A 16264-nucleotide genomic window follows, 5' to 3' on the forward strand; every position below is an offset into this window, starting at 1 on the left:
ATTGGATAGCAAATAAAGGAATTATGGCCATACACACAAACGGGACCAAAAGCAACCAAACAAAACAACAAAAAAACGAACAATTGAAAAAATGTGTACAAAAAAAAACCGCATTCAATTTACTCGTCCCGGGGACCCTGATCATGTGGTGCAAGATGGAGCTACAGTATTTGGCTAAAAGCCCTGCAATGTGGCAACCATGGCAACCTAACCCTAACAGCTGACATGACTCGTGCATCTGATCCACACACACACACACACACACACACACACACACACACACAAATATATATATATATATATATATATATATATATATATATATATATATATAAATATATATATATAAATATATATATATATATATATATATATATATATATATATATATATATATATATATATATATATCTCAGAAAATAGGTCCTTAAGCTTTCGACGTCGCCATTTCTCTTCTTGTGTATAGATTTTCTCTGGAAATGTTTGTTTACTGCACCGAAGTAGGTCTAGCTTACATCGGAGAATTAAAACTGCAAAACACTCGCATTCTCTAATGACATGGTCCAATATACCGGAGAAACACAAATAGGACCTGGTTTTGTAGCCGACTGCTCTTCCAAACAGTGCCCTGCCAGCGAGGTCTGTCTCTTACAGTGCCTGAGTAAAAAGATTTAAAAGGCCAGGCCGCCGGCACGATATTTAACATTAGGCGAACCATAAAGAGTTACAGGTGCCAGTCAGCTCTTCCACTCCTGGTCTTTGTTCCAGCCCTTTTCTATAATGCTTACTTGAACTAGAAGTAGTTAATGGTCTCATTTTACTTGTTAAAGAAGTGGAACCGCCCTCCATGACCGTGATTGGACACCACAATGTCCAGCTTGCATACAATGGTTTGACCCTGGATTTACCATTATTATTTTTTTATTTCTTAGCAGACGCCCTCCAGGGCGACTTACAGTTATGGTTTAGTATAGCAATGCTGCGCTAAACTGTACTGTACTTTACCACGATTTAATTATTTTTTTCTCTTCACCATTCCTTGCAGTGCCACCTGCAAACTTCTGTTCTGGTGCAGGATGCGTCCAATAGGGTAGCCTGTTATACACCTCTACAGTGGGTGTCTTACTTCAGTACTTCACTATTTAAGTGTTTTACGTTTTTTATTAGAATCAATCATACATTTATTTCACATTCATAGCATCAGTTTCAACAGTTCCCTCTAAAGACAAGCTTGTTTTAATTAGGGATGCACTAAATCCACGATTCAGTTTCGGCCGAATCCTACATCCGCCCAAACACACATCCATTTTAATACATCCCTCCAATGTGTGCAGTTCTTCTTTAAATAAGACACAAATCCCGTATTGAACGGAACTGTTGTATTTAATAACAGGTATTTAAGAACAAGAACACGTTTGCTTGTAAACATATCCCCCCCCCCCCCCAAAAAAAAAAAACAGCAACACAGCAGTCACATCACACTTTATGGAGTAAAGTTAGGCACTAAACCTTTCTGTGGTGGGGGGGGAGGGGGTTAGCTGTAAATCGTGTAAGTTTCAAACTAAAATCTTATTTCCATTCAGTAATAACTACTCTATTAACTAAAAGTCTCAAAACTATAGATTGCACACATCCCTTGTTAGTAGGCGCAAGTCTGTTTTTTATTCAGCAGCTTCCTATTCGACCAAATCTTTTGAGATGGATTCGTATTCAGTCGAATCTCAAACACTTGGATTCGGTGCATCCCTAGTTTTAATAGTGTTTCCAGGTAAAGCCTTCTGTGAATCCCCATGCACAGATGTATCAATTTTAGACAGACCACTCTACTTGGTGATTTATTACTCAACCTTTGAGAACCTCTGCAAAAGACAGAACTGTACAACTTCTATCTATATAAAAAAAAGGGGTAGTACTTTAACTCCCATAATTTTATGACTTATGATCGATCCTCCCTCTCAGGGTCCTGGGCAGAGAGAGTATCCTGACCCCCACCCCCCAAAAAACAAGACACTATATTCAGTCCTGGAGGTAGTCCGTTGTCTACAAAGAAAGAACCAAACACATTCTATAAAAACTTTATTGGCTTATAAAAATACAGTGCATGTGTTTTTATTGCAATTAGATTTCAACACCACCCATTACTTCCCCTCTTCAGCCCAATAAAGGGAACTGGCAAGTCCTGTGATCCTCAATGTGGCTGGGTGCGCAGTCCTCACAGTTCGATCCTGGAAAATGAAGATGTAAGTGTGTGTAATTATATATCTCAATACCTTACTAGTTTAAGGGTTCCTCAAACTACTTTGTTTTGGAGTTTGGATACTGTATACTTGCTTACTTTGGTTGTTGTCTGAGGTTTACCTATAACCTTGTCAAGGATCAGGCATGCCAAGGCCTCAAACCACCCCATTGTCACTCTAGCAAGCACTCAAGGAAAGGACAGTGCCACACAGGCTCAGCCTCGCTGAACGGCTTGCACAGTCTGCAGCACAGTATCAATAATATTGTATTCCTTATTGATCACCTTGCTATATCAATATAAAAGCATCCCAACTCTCTACAAACACAAAATATTGTATTTATTATATAGATTTACCTTCCAAAAATTTAGTGGGCAAATAAGCAAAAAGTACAAGAAGCTTAATAACATGCAAACAAGCTGTGCAGCAAAATAGCTATGTATATTTTACACATTCATTGTAAATCAGGCATAATCCATTTGTTTTCAATGCGTAAAACACCCAGTACCCATCTTATCTGGAGCGTTAAATAAGATTGTCACTGAAGTGAATGACAATCGCATAGCACTTTTGAGCAGGCATGCACAATGAAGCTTACCGATTTCACATTACTGCATTGGGGGTGCTAGCAGCAGCTTCAATATACCATCCCCTGCTGGACAGATCAACCTGTAAAAGAGATTCAGTCAGTTTTGCAGCTACAGTAATAACTCATAAGGATGTACACAAACCAGCTTCAACACAGCGTCTACCTTGCTGAAAAGGTAGCGTTCATTTCAATTGGTATACTATCTTGCAGAATATCGTTAGCCCTATCCTTTGTACCAACTACCAGACAATCTCCAGTTAGTAGCTACTGCGAGTTCAGTGCAATTGACCCAGGGAGTTTAGAAGTTGTCTGAGGTTTACCTATAACCTTGTCACGGATCAGGCATGCCAAGGCCTCAAACCACCCCAGTGTCACTCTAGCAAGCACTCAAGGAAAGGACAGTGCCACACAGGCTCAGCCTCGCTGAACGGCTTGCACACAATGCTACCATAGTCCCTGCAGCCCCCTCACCGGGGAAGGCATTTATCCAGCTCCGCTCCTTAAGAAAGGACTGCTTGTTTCATTACATTGTGGAAATTAATTACCTGTTGATCTGCACCTTGTTCACAACAGTGTGCTTCAGTAAGAGACCGGATTGCCAGCAACTGGAATGCAATATTTAGCTCTACTTCTGACAGAGGTCATTTCCACCTAAGAAACAAAAAACACAGGTTAGTTTCTGGTTGAGGCACCCCAGCAGCACATTTGGCTTGAGTTTCTATTCATAGGCTGAGAGGAATTGAAGTAACCTGTATAAGGTCCAGCCACAAGGTGTCAGTGTTGAAAAATCTAGGTTTATTACACTAAATGCTGTGCTACTCCAATTAACAAAGGCAAATAAAGACATGAATGCAGTAATTCCCACAATAGTCCAGAACACAGTGAAAGTTTCACTACCCTCAAGCATATACCTTCAAAATTATCAGGAGTTCAATCAAATCCATGCTAAATAATCTATTCCTCCCCTATAGCTTCATGAACTAATAGTAAACCTACAGACTCTGGGGACTTTTTCATGCTATAATACAAGTGCAATCAGTTCAGAGCAGATGTAGCAGTCCTGAAGCTGGCACCGTGTCATGTCAGTAACGCACCTAAACAAGGGGTGTCAACTGCAATGTACTTTTGAAATGAGTATGGATCTGGGGACTAAAACGCATACTAGCTAGTAGTATGGTACTATCCAAGGATCATCTCCAGTTAATCCCAAACTCTTGCCATCTTAATACCAACTGCAATGTAAAAATGCACTGTGCTAACTTTGAGAACTTTTAGTACAGACCTCTGGGTTATACTGATCATTCCCTTCCTGTTTGGTAAAGTGTCATTGCGTGGGGGAGAATTAATTCTGGACTTCCTCTGGTCCCTCCTACTTGTAAAGAACTATCGGCGTTGTCCTTACAAAATGTGTTATTTTAATAAACCTCAGGAAACACCTGCAGACTATATGAAGAGGTTTACTTCATTACAATTAGTACTATCTTACAGACTATTACTGTTAGCCCTGTCCTCCATACTCACTACGAGATGATCGCAAGTTAGTAGCTACTGAGAGTTCAGTGCAATTGACCCGGGGAGTTTAGAAGTTGTCTGAGGTTTACCTATAACCTTGTCACGGATCAGGCATGCCAAGGCCTCAAACCACCCCAGTGTTTCTCTAGCAAGCACTCAAGGAAAGGACAGTGCCACAGACAGGCTCAGCCTCGCTGAACGGCTTGCATGCACAGGTCCATCCAGGGGAGGAAAACTAAGCAGGAATATTGTGGCTGGAGTTCTTCCAGCCACAATACAAAATTTTAAAAATTGCAGGGCAACAGTGAAAGGAAGTAAAAAATCTGTGAAATTATACCCTGGAAAAAAAAAAAAAAAGAGGTATTTAGTCAAACTCCTCAAAGCAAAAAAGTGTAAGGGCTAAAAAAAAAAAAAAACTGCCTGCCTGCACACATTTAAGTCTGCAAAACCCAACAACTTAAAACAAATGCATAATTAAAGTTGTGACTGAAGCAAATAGCAATCGCATAGCACTTTTGAGCAGGCATGCACGATAAAGCTTACCTATTTCACATTACTGCATTGGGGTGCTAACAGCAGCTTCAATATACCATCCCCTGCTGGACAGATCAACCTGTAAAAGAGATTCAGTCAGTTTTGAAGCTACAGTAATAACTGGGATGCACACTTATGAGTCAAACCAAGTAAGCACATTTGTTATATATTTAATGAATATTACCATCTGCACATTACTGTGCTCCAGTATGTGATGCAGTTCCCTGCAACTTCAATGCAATATTCAGCCCCAGACAGGCCATTTTAAGCTAGAAAACAAAACACAGGTTAGTTTTTGGTTGTCACCCCAGCAGCTACTCAGTGGGTGAAATGTCTATTCATGGGTTGAAAGAGTTGAAGTAACCAATATAAAGTTCAACCACACAAGGCGTCACTGTTGAAATACCTGGTCTATTAATTTACCTATTCCCAATTTTTAATTTTTTATTTATTTTTTAATATATTTGCCTTTGGCAAAGATGGTCAGACATGAAAGGGACCTATTCAAAAAGCTTAGTGTCAACCGGACAATCTAGGAATAAGTGATGTCTGAGGTTTACCTATAACCTTGTCACGGATCAGGCATGCCAAGGCCTCAAACCACCCCAGTGTTTCTCTAGCAAGCACTCAAGGAAAGGACAGTGCCACAGACAGGCTCAGCCTCGCTGAACGGCTTGCATGGACAGGTCCATCCAGGGGAGGAAACCTGAGCAGGAACATCAAAAACAGACCCAGTCCCACGCACAAGGTCTTCCAACCACAAGACAAATTTAAAATGTTACCGCAGGGTAGCATCAGTGCAAGAAAAACAAAAAAAAAGAAACTGATCTTCTCAAATCAGTGTACAGTTATTTAGCTTGCAAACACCTCAAAGCAAAAAGGACTAAACTTACCTGTTGACCAGCTCCACTTTAATTATCAACCCCGTTTTTTTCATTTTCATCTGAAAGAAAAAAAACACACAAGCTCACTAAACAAACATTAGCACCATCTTGGGTTCATATTACAAGTTTGTATTCTGGGCAGCAGTGTGGAGTAGTGCTTTGGGCTCTGGACTCTTGACCAGAAGGTCGTGGGTTCAATCTCAGGTGGGGGACACTGCTGCTGTACCCTTGAGCAAGGTACTTTACCTAGATTGCGCCAGTAAAACCCAAGTGTATAAATGGGTAATTGTATCTAAAAATAACGTGATATCTTGTAACAATTGTAAGTCGCCCTGGATAAGTGCGTCTGCTAAGAAATAAATAATATTCTTGACATCATGGAAAGGAGTACCCTCCCCCACTCCCTGGCTCAAACGTGACTAAACATGCACGTGCTCTTAATCTTGTCTGCAAACCCAACAATTTAAAACACAGATGCGAGAACATATTTTTAGAAAATGTTGAATTATAAATCTGCATTTATTCAACATTTAAACTTACCTAGCCTGTATTGCAGTAGTTGAGACATTTATTTGGCACATTATTATTTCACTCGGATAAGGTCCCGTGTTTCAGAACAATTAAAGGAAACTTTAAGTCAGTCACCCAGATAAAATATTAATACTTGCTTTTTTTAAGTAAATCAATACGCTTCCTAAAATACATTTGGTCACGATTAAACTTTTGCCAAACTTTTTCATCAACCCAAATGCTTACAAAATGTTTTCACAGATTTATTTTTTAACCTTAATGGCTATACTAAAATAAGAGCGTTTACATATCAGCAATGGGTTGTTTTAATATCTAGCTTGGTTTATTTAACGTGCAATGCTTCACTATAAAGAGGATGATTTTAGATTAAGTTTCCTTTACCTCCATATGCCTCACACACAGCCTGCCAGCTCCGGGTAGAAAACAGTAAAAGACAATTCGTCTCAGCGTAGGCAGCTTTTATCTTTTGATGACGTCACTCCACGCATGTCCAGTGGCTTGCTGATGCCGTCTCATGCGCACAGTGGATTTGGGCGCCCGCCCATAACTACAATAGTTGAAAGTACACTACACAAGAACATATTACACAAAAGAGGATTTTCATCTCTTCGGAATACAAGTTCTGTACAACAAATGAGCTACATAAACAAAACTCTTTTTTTGTTATTAAGCACCTTGATGTTGTCAATCTTTCGCTCCATATCTTTTTTTAAACAAAATAAAGTTTGGTTTATGTTCTAACCATTTCGTTTTATGAATATGGTATTTACCAACATAGATTAATTACGTGCATCATATCCTGTTTCAGGTCATACATTTTAAAAAAGTAATGCAGAACATCAACAGCACCAAATCTTATTTGTTTACCTAACATATACCTGTATAATGCTGCATATCATTCCAAACAATCTTTGTATAATCACAGTAATAAAATTAATGAAATACAGTTTAGTTTTCAGCATTACAAAACACACAATTGAAATCTATGTCAATTTTAAATCTAGCCAGTACAGTTTTTGCAGGGTAGATCCTATGAACAACTTTAACCTTATTGGTGAGACAAACTTTCTATTTAACCAAATATTGAATTCCAATAAGAACTTGCAGAATGAATTGTAGGACCACTTCTTGTATGATGCAGTATGTGTACATCACCTAAATATAAGTTGTCTGTATTACAAAATCTATTATTTCTTAAAACTAAAGGAGCTCTTCTAGAAATTGCATCAAAGACCATAGCAAAGCAGTAACTGGAATTTTGAAAGTTTTAAAAAATGCAGAATAATGTAACAGTTGTCAATCATCATTTAGTAAGTCACTCACCAACAAAATATTATTCTCACACCATCTTTGGACAAAGATCTATTTTTATATTGTATATCCTTGTTATTCCAAATAAAGTAATTGTGGGGAAAAATTATGTTTGTACCTAGAGTCCAAGCGAGCAGTGTCTGCTTATGAAAATTAGCAAGAGTGATAGGAATTACATTTTAATAAAAAATCAAGACCACCAACCCTTTGAAAGATATAGCTCAGGACATGTTCTGAAGGATTTTCTTATTTTTAATATCATTTTTAATTCAATTTATCTTAAAACTAATATTTGAGGTCTTTAAAATTTTGAGCATTGAGACCTCCTTGTTCTTGTCTATTACAGATGATATCCTTTTTTAAATAATGAGGTTTATTTTTCCAGTAAAATGAAACACCATCTTATTAAGCACAGCTGTTACAGACTGGGGAACATCTAAAGAAAGTGATGCACAGACTGACCTAGATAACCCTTCTGTCTTTGACAACAGAACACGTCCATACAGGGATATATCCCTTCACAACCATGAATCAAATGTTCTCTTAGTTTTCTCTATAATGAGATGAAAGTTTAATCTACTTCCTTCTTATTTGTTTTCGCAAATATTGATTCCAAGATCCGTCATTACATCCTTCAGTGTAATATCACATATTTATTTTAATTCACAGTATTACAAATAATTCAAAATCTGCAAATAAGATCAAGCTATCTTCAATGATAAAATCACTGTAGTTTATCAGCTGTCAACAGAAGGGCGTGGCCCCTGCGGAGGGCAAACCAGCCAGCCCCTCGGGGCAACCCTGTAGAGGACGACGAGCTCCACCACCAGCCATCCCCAGCCCACGGTCAGGCTGACTTGGGCTAGCAACTCGCCAGCCTACCAGCCAAGACATCACTCCCATGGCAGTAAACAGAGTTTGACACCATAGCTGTGAGGGGCTTTGCCTGGAACAGCTAAGACTCCTACCCCTTGCCCCGCATTGAAAAGTCATCATGATTCAGCTGGAACTCAAAAGTGGGTACTGGCAGGTGGAACTCGCACCTACAACATGTCCCAAGACCGCTTCTCCACCGGCCGAGGGCTATGGCAGTTCAAGTTGATGCTGTTCGGCCTGTACAATGCGTCTGCTATGTACGAGCGGCATTGAACGGCATCCCACCACATCGGCTGACCTTCGACGAGGCTTTACACTTCCTGCATGAGGTATTGCACCACCTAGAGAACCAGCCTGAAGCTACACCCAGACAAGTGCCGGTAGATGCAACGGGAGGTTAGCTTCCTGGGGCACAGAATGGGCAAGGAAGGCATAAAATCACTGCAATCTGGGACTGGCCCATCCCTGCAGTTCCTGGGGCTGGCTTCATATTACTGTCACTTCATCGACCGCTTTACCACCATCGCTGCCCCCCTGCACCAGCTGCTGAAGAAAGAGGAGCCGTTCAACTGAACTGAGGCATGTCAAACTGCTTTTGACAGCCTGCGACAAGCACTGACCCAGGCGCCCGTGCTACTGCCTGCTGATTCTGCATACCCTTTCCTACTCAACACAGATGCCAACAATGAGGGGATAGGGGTGGTTCTGTCCCAGCAGTGTTCAGATGGGGAGTGAGTAGTGGCCTACTTCAGCCGATCCCAGAGCAGAGCAGTAGTACTACGTAACCCGTCAAGAGCTGCAGTGTGGCTATCCAGGACGGCGTCCCACAATGGTGGTGGTGGGAGCTGGTGGACTGGGAGGTGAGGTAGCAAGTGGTTTTACCGCTCGCTGAAGCCAACAGTGCTCTAAGCCCACCACGGCACCCTGGAGTTGCAAAGACCCTCCGGCAGATCCAGCAGCACTTTCAACTAGGGGCGCTGCCGCTGGGATGTAGTGGACTATTGCAGGCATTGCAACAAATGCGTGGTGAAGAAAGGGCCCCTAGGCCAGTCCTGATCCCCACAGCGGCAGCGTCACCCCCCCTGTTGGCTCTGGCACTTTGTAACCATTTTCGTGGACAAGAAGGACTGGGGGGGGGGCGGCTGCGTAATGGTATGTGCAGTCCGGGATACTGGGGCTGTATCGTTGTGGTCCAATAACTTACTCATTTTAAGCGGTATGAAGACACATAGATTCCTTTTTTTTAAATGTATAGCTTTATGATCAGTAAGAATAAAGGGTTCAATAACTGTTATCAACTGTAATCAAATTCTCTTAAACTCTTGATATCAACTGCAAATCAATTTGTGGTTGGTTAGATACGTCTTTATTACACCATGATTTTGCATCTCCATACATCTATAATCCACAAACCTAAACACAAATGATTAATTTCAGCAGGCTCTCCATTAGGTAAATTTTTGTGAGGCCACTTATCCAAAATATTGTTTGGAGTAGTGTTAAAATCATCACCCCAAATTATCTTAGCATCAGGGAATTTGTTTAAAATTTTGATCACTTCTTCCTGAAAATTTTGTTCCTTGACTTAATATTGGTTGCATACTTGTTTGCTTGTATAAATTGTTCATGATTAAAATCAATTGTTAAAATTAATCAAACGTCCGTTTTGATCAGCATTACTGTTCAAAAATATTTTTACTAAATTACGAATAGCCCTAGCATTAACAGAAAGAACAGATAAAGACATCAACATATTCAGAAATTGTAAATAAAGTGTACCTGTGTATTGGGGTTTCTCTACTAAAACAGACTACTCAATTAACCGGTTGCTAAATGTGTCACATCCCTATTATGTCTAGCATATTTAACTCAATTTAACACAATTTAAGTTCTGAATATTATTATTATTATTATTTGTTTATTCAGCAGACGCCTTTATCCAAGGCGACTTACAGAGAGACTAGGGCGTGTGAACTATGCATCAGCTGCAGAGTCACTTACAACTACGTCTCACCTGAAAGACGGAGCCCAAGGAGGTTAAGTGACTTGCTCAGGGTCGCACAATAAGTCAGTGGCTGAGATGGGATTTGAACCGGGGACCTCCTGGTTACAAGCCCTTTTCTTTAACCACTGGACCACACAGCCTCCTATGAATAAGTTCAAGTGATCATGCGTACGCCGATTTCTTTGTATGCTTTTACACCAACAACAAATGCTTTTTTACCCCTTCTTTGTGTGCATTCTCCACCACTGGCCATAGTTGATTCCAGACTGCTTTATCTGACAATGTAAGATTTTCTCCAAATCTCAGCTTGTTGTCCTTTACAAAGTTGTTTCTGTTAGCTGCCGTCCATACTAGGTCCCTTGCTGTTCTCATAGTGAACTGAATAATTACTGCCCCAGGTCTAAAGTTTTAACTTTGTTCAAATTTCTCTAAGCGGTGGTCTCAGGTACCATTGACTGACAAATATTAATTACCTTTTTTTTATCTCCTCGTTTAACTGTTCAGGATTCAGATTCTTCATTTATATTTTTAATCTAAAGTGGTGTACACTGCGCCGAAAGAATGAAAAATAAAAGTTAAAGCATCTTACCCCTGGGGATGTCGCATTGGCTCTGGCGCTCCCGTGGATTAGGGAGACAAAATCGTCAGGGACTATTTCAGCGGGTCCTGCTGGCCAGGCGTCCGGTGAACTCAAAGGCGGACACCTGCAGGGCTGGCCTTTGTCCTCCAGAGGTCGGTTGCTCATTGACATCCGCTCTCGAGTTCCTGGGTGAAAAAGGAAGCTGGCTTGGTCATGAGATCGGAGGATGCCCACTGAACCTTCGGGTCTCCTGAGTAGTGTGGAGAATTGGTGTGGTGAGGTGAAAAGCGATTGGGCATTCCAAATTGGGAGAAAGTCATGGGTAAAATAATAATTCTACTGTCTTCCGCACTGAACATAGAAATAAACAGGAAATTGTTGAAGGTTATTCATCTTTTAAATTGTTAACTTTAACTTTAAATAAGCTATTACCTGTTCATAATGTAACTATATATCGTCAGGCTAACTCAAACTCGCTACTCATGACAGAATTTGATGATTTCTTATCTATATTTTCTCTCAATTACGAAAGGTTTCTTTTATTAGGTGATTTTAACATGCATGTTGACATTGAATCTAATTCTAACTCTTCTGCATTTTTGAGGTTACTGGATTCCTTAGATCATGTTCAGCATGCTAAAGGTCCTACTCATAATCGTGGCCATACTTTAGATCTAGTAATTTCTCATGGCTTAGTTGTTCAAAATTTGGTAAGTATTGATCTCACTATTTCTGACCATTTTGTTGTTCTTTTTTAGGCTAAATCGCCTTTAACTGCAAAGAGTGTGGAACGTACAGTTAAAACTCAGGTTAATTCTTCACCTGCTGTAAAGTTTTCTGAGGCATTGAGTTCATCGCCACATACTTTATCGTTAGATGAGCTGGTTAACACCTACATCACCTGCCTGACTAGCGTCTTAGATACTGTAGCTCCAGAGAGTGTCTTTTAGAAGAAGCTCTCCTTGGTTTAATGATATCACTTGTTAATTGAAATGTGAGGGTCATAAATTGGAAACTAAACTGCATGTTCATTACTTTGCATGGAAAAGCCATCAGGTGAAATCTAGGAAGGCTTTGGCATTGGCTGGATCATCATATTATTATAATCTAATTGAAACCAATAAAAACAATCCCAGATTTCCTTTTGCTTCCATAGATACATTAATAAATTCTCCCCCTAATCCTCCCACCCTGTAACATTGGCTTCTTATAGCTGCAATGACTTCTTAAATTATTTTCAAAATAAAATTCTAGACAATAGATTCTACAGACTTCTATTATGGAGGATTTTTCCATAATTGTACCAATTAGACACGTTAAGGCTATTATAGAGGTTTATTCCTTGATTACCTTACAAGAATTGACAGAGCTAGTCCTGCCTGTGAGACCCACTGCTCTTGATCCCATTCCTATAAAACTATTAAAAGACATTTTGTGTGTTATTAATACTCACATTTAAAAAATTATAAATAGATCACTTTCCACTGGTACAGTTCCCTTAGCACTTGAGGTAGCTAAGGTAAAGCCATTGCTAAAGAAAACTAACTTGGACTCCAAATCTTAAATATATAGGCCACTCTCAAATCTGCAATTTTTAGCTAAGATTCTAGAGAGAGTTGTTGCCAATCAATTACACACATTTCTAGCTCATCATTAGCATATGTAAAAAATGTCAGTCTGGATTTCGTGCTGCACATAGCACAGAGACAGCCCTTGTTAGAGTAGTAAATGATCTTTTGATAAGATCTGACTTGGGCTTTCTCTCCATTTTAATTCTCCTAGATCAAAGTGCTGCTTTTGAAACTGTGGACCACACCATTTTATTGAATCGTCTTGAAAGCTTACTGGGATTGTCAGGAGGTGTCCTATTTTGGTTGTCTTTCTTATAGGTTTCAGTTCTATGTAGTGTGTTCAATCGCTTACAGGAAGCTGCCAGGTTCCTAAATGCAGTGTTCTAGGTAGTGCGTCAATAAGGCAAACGTTTTCATGGGGAACTACATATTACACCGCAATGGGTACATTTCACAGACATCGTAAACTCCATGATAACCATGGATTGGCACCCAGATACTTACAGGAATTTTTGACCCTGTATACTCCTAACCGCACGCTTAAATCACAGGATGCAGGGCTGCTGGTTAAAAACTCACGGTCTCCTAGTCCAGGCAGGGCTTCGGTCAGGAAGATGAGTTGATCCTGTGGCTATCCCTTAAACAGCAACGCTACAGCGAGAGCTACACTAGCTTGTGCTTGACACTTCAAAACACCACACCCACCACTCTCCAAACAATCAATTGTGATGTCATGTGTTTTCCTATTGTCAAACAGAGGTACATTTGCAGACTTAGACTGGAAATAGAAAATCAGTTTCTCTAAAAAGAAAACAAAATTCACGACGAACAAGACAAAATGAGAAGTCCACCGCAAATTTGTACAAGTAAAAACATGTACAAGACCCAATGTATTGTATATGATAAATATTCACATGCTATTTTCTTAATGTTGGAAAAATATGATCAATTAATTTAAAAAAGACAGAAAACAGTATAACATACCAGATTTGAATGGGCACTTCCGTCCTTATATATATATATATATATATATATATATATATATATATATATATATATATATATACATGTTTTAGTGCTGCTGTATCAGTACATAGTGCTTGGTAATAATAATAATAACATCTTTATATAGCATCTTTCAGAGTGGACCACCAGCGCAAAGCACTTTACAGAGGTAGGCTGTGAACTCTGCATTATATGCAGAGTCACTTACAATAGGACATTGATTTAACATCTCATCCACAGGATGGAGCACAAGAAGGTTAAGTGACTTGCTCAGGGTCACACAGTGAGTCAGTCAGTGGCAGACATGGGATTTGAACCAGTGACTTTCTGCATACAAGCCCTGGACTTTAACCACTGGACCACACTATGCTATTCTTTTTTTGCTTGGGTTCCATACACTTTACAGTAAAATGCCTGTATGCTCCAGTGTGTAATTGTATTAAGTGTAAATGCATTTTATTCAAGTTTATTCAATTCATTTTGTTTCACAAGACTTGTATTTACAATAAACAATCATAAAAGCCCTCTCCTTATGTGCATAATATATCAAATAATAATATGGGCCAAAATATATTTCCACACACAGCTAGCAGAGCTGTAAACCTTGCTAATTCAGATTTTACTGTACAACATTATTAAATCTGGAAAGAAAGAAAGAAAGAAAGAAAGAAAGAAAGAAAGAAAGTCATTTGAAAGAAGCAGTGGAGTGAAAGGAATGGAAACCTGCAATGACAGATTTGGGACTGGTACAGTATCCAGGCCATCCATATCCTGGGGCTCGTCTTGCAGTCTGTCTCAGTGCTGCTGCTGCTTCTGGGAACAGACGTATGACAGCTAAACCACTTCCACTGCATGGTGACGAGGAAGATCTGGCTGTGTGGTTGAAGATACAGGGTTGGACTGCTGTGAAGTAGCATCTCTTTAATGGGAACATTGCATGGCATGGTATAGGATATTGACCTCCTAAATGATCCCCAGTATTTAAAAAGGGGAAACTGGTTCAGATGTGAACCAGAGGGGGGGAGTGCTTCTAACCAAGGAAAAAACTGAAATGCTGCAAAACAGTGCCACGTCTTCTGTAGTTGATATGCAAAAGATAATTCTCCAAAACGTATTCAAACCCTTATATCTGTGTGATAAAGAGAGAAAGAATCGATACTGTAAAACTCCCTCCCCATCAGAACGGGTGCTGTATAATGTTGGTAGTACACTTCCTCATAGATGGGTCGACTTGACGGTGGGCGGAAACAGGATGTCGGCCATCTTGGTGGAGGCACGTAGCTGTCAGTACACGAAACGACTCAAATGCGATCAGCTGTGGGCCAAGCAGCGATTTATTACACCGGGGCGTCAAGCTGATTGTAGGGAGGAGTTGGGTAGTACAAAGGGGACGCAGCTATGCAAGTACAGCCCCTTGCGCTGAGAATGTAACAGACGGCCGGAGCCTGTATTGTTTATGCTTTGTTACGTTTATGTTTTTGTGTTTTATAGTGGAGGAGTGAGCACCCAGCCGTCAACCCTGGGCACTTCCTTGCACGGCACAACACACACGCGCACCACGGTCCCCCGGGGTTGAGCACGCACACTTTCGTGCACGGAGGATGCTCGACAGACAAAGTCCTTGGATTATTATTATTTCGGGTTTGGAAGCCCACTGTGTATCCCCCAATACCATTGCTGGTAGAGGGGCGGATTCTTTTGTTTGTTAAAATAAAACACGGATCGTTTTGGGAGAAATACTGTTTGGACATTCACTTTGTTTCCCACACCACACCTGACGACAATCTGATATTCATATCAGATTGATCTCTGGTTTTAACAAAACCTGATGTTTGTATAGTAGATTTGTCAAATGTCAAACTAGCCCTAACAAAATGCTTGTAAAACAGTCAGATATATTTTTACTCTTAGTATAAGTGCAATCGTTAAATGTCACCCGTTGGGGCAAAACTGATGAGACATCAGTACCTTGAATGCTTTTCTCATTTCCAAAATGTATATGGGTCATTTGTATTATTAGTTGTAAGCTACAGGTAATAATCAGATTTTGTTTTCATAATTAAATGTGTACATATCAGTCACTGACAGCTTCTCCAGTCACTGTCAGCTTCTCCAGTCAAGGTCAGTTTGTCCAGTCAGTCAGCTTCTCTAATCCAAGTCAGTTTCTCCAGCTTGTATCAGCTTGAATCTCATCCAGAATTTAAGGTATTTATATATTTATTTTACTTTATTCTTTATTGCTGTTAATTTCAAATAAATACTATATGTGTCTAGGTGTATACTAAAGTAGGGGGGTTCAAGGCACTACATAATTCCCTAAATTGCAGGGTTTTTTTTCTTTTTTTTCACTTCAATGGAGTTTTGCTTCAGGTTATGCCATTGCATGTTTGTTATTTTTTTTAATATACAGTTGTCGTTGTGGAGCATTTTATTGTACGGTATATGGGAAACACTGTAGACCCCCTAAAAACTAGACCAAAAAATAAGAGCACCCCTCCATAATGATGTTGTGTTCTATGCTCTAGAATTGCCACTGGTAATAAAATTTGAGTGTTAACTTGGACAAATCCTAAACCACTGTGCTTATTAATGTCAGATGGGCTTAATTCCACATTCCCACTTGGCAGTA

General features: G+C 39.8%; 1 long non-coding RNA gene and 4 other non-coding genes across 9 annotated transcripts; all 5 read right to left on the reverse strand.

Annotated features, from left to right (window-relative positions):
- Positions 1 to 2063: 2063 nt before the first annotated feature.
- Positions 2064 to 6798, reverse strand: LOC117399715 (uncharacterized). 5 transcript variants are annotated; one of them, XR_004544140.2, is made up of 8 exons: positions 6669 to 6798; positions 5766 to 5815; positions 5057 to 5141; positions 4882 to 4951; positions 4348 to 4676; positions 3372 to 3477; positions 2836 to 2906; positions 2064 to 2225 (listed from the first exon to the last, which is right to left on the reverse strand). It is a non-coding gene; the product is annotated as an uncharacterized LOC117399715 (long non-coding RNA). The 5 variants fall into 5 exon arrangements; XR_004544139.2 differs by having other exon boundaries at positions 4428 to 4676; positions 6669 to 6797; XR_009328528.1 differs by lacking the exon at positions 4348 to 4676 and adding an exon at positions 5433 to 5622 and having other exon boundaries at positions 6669 to 6797.
- On the reverse strand, positions 2342 to 2476 carry LOC117400791 (small nucleolar RNA SNORA9). Its single transcript, XR_004544253.1, has one exon. It is a non-coding gene; the product is annotated as a small nucleolar RNA SNORA9 (small nucleolar RNA).
- On the reverse strand, positions 3130 to 3264 carry LOC117400790 (small nucleolar RNA SNORA9). The gene has a single exon (XR_004544252.1). It is a non-coding gene; the product is annotated as a small nucleolar RNA SNORA9 (small nucleolar RNA).
- LOC117400788 (small nucleolar RNA SNORA9) lies at positions 4411 to 4547 on the reverse strand. Its single transcript, XR_004544250.1, has one exon. It is a non-coding gene; the product is annotated as a small nucleolar RNA SNORA9 (small nucleolar RNA).
- On the reverse strand, positions 5416 to 5552 carry LOC117400789 (small nucleolar RNA SNORA9). The gene has a single exon (XR_004544251.1). It is a non-coding gene; the product is annotated as a small nucleolar RNA SNORA9 (small nucleolar RNA).
- Positions 6799 to 16264: the final 9466 nt, after the last annotated feature.

Source organism: Acipenser ruthenus, chromosome 4, assembly GCF_902713425.1.
Source record: "Acipenser ruthenus chromosome 4, fAciRut3.2 maternal haplotype, whole genome shotgun sequence".
NCBI classification, from domain to species: domain Eukaryota; kingdom Metazoa; phylum Chordata; class Actinopteri; order Acipenseriformes; family Acipenseridae; genus Acipenser; species Acipenser ruthenus.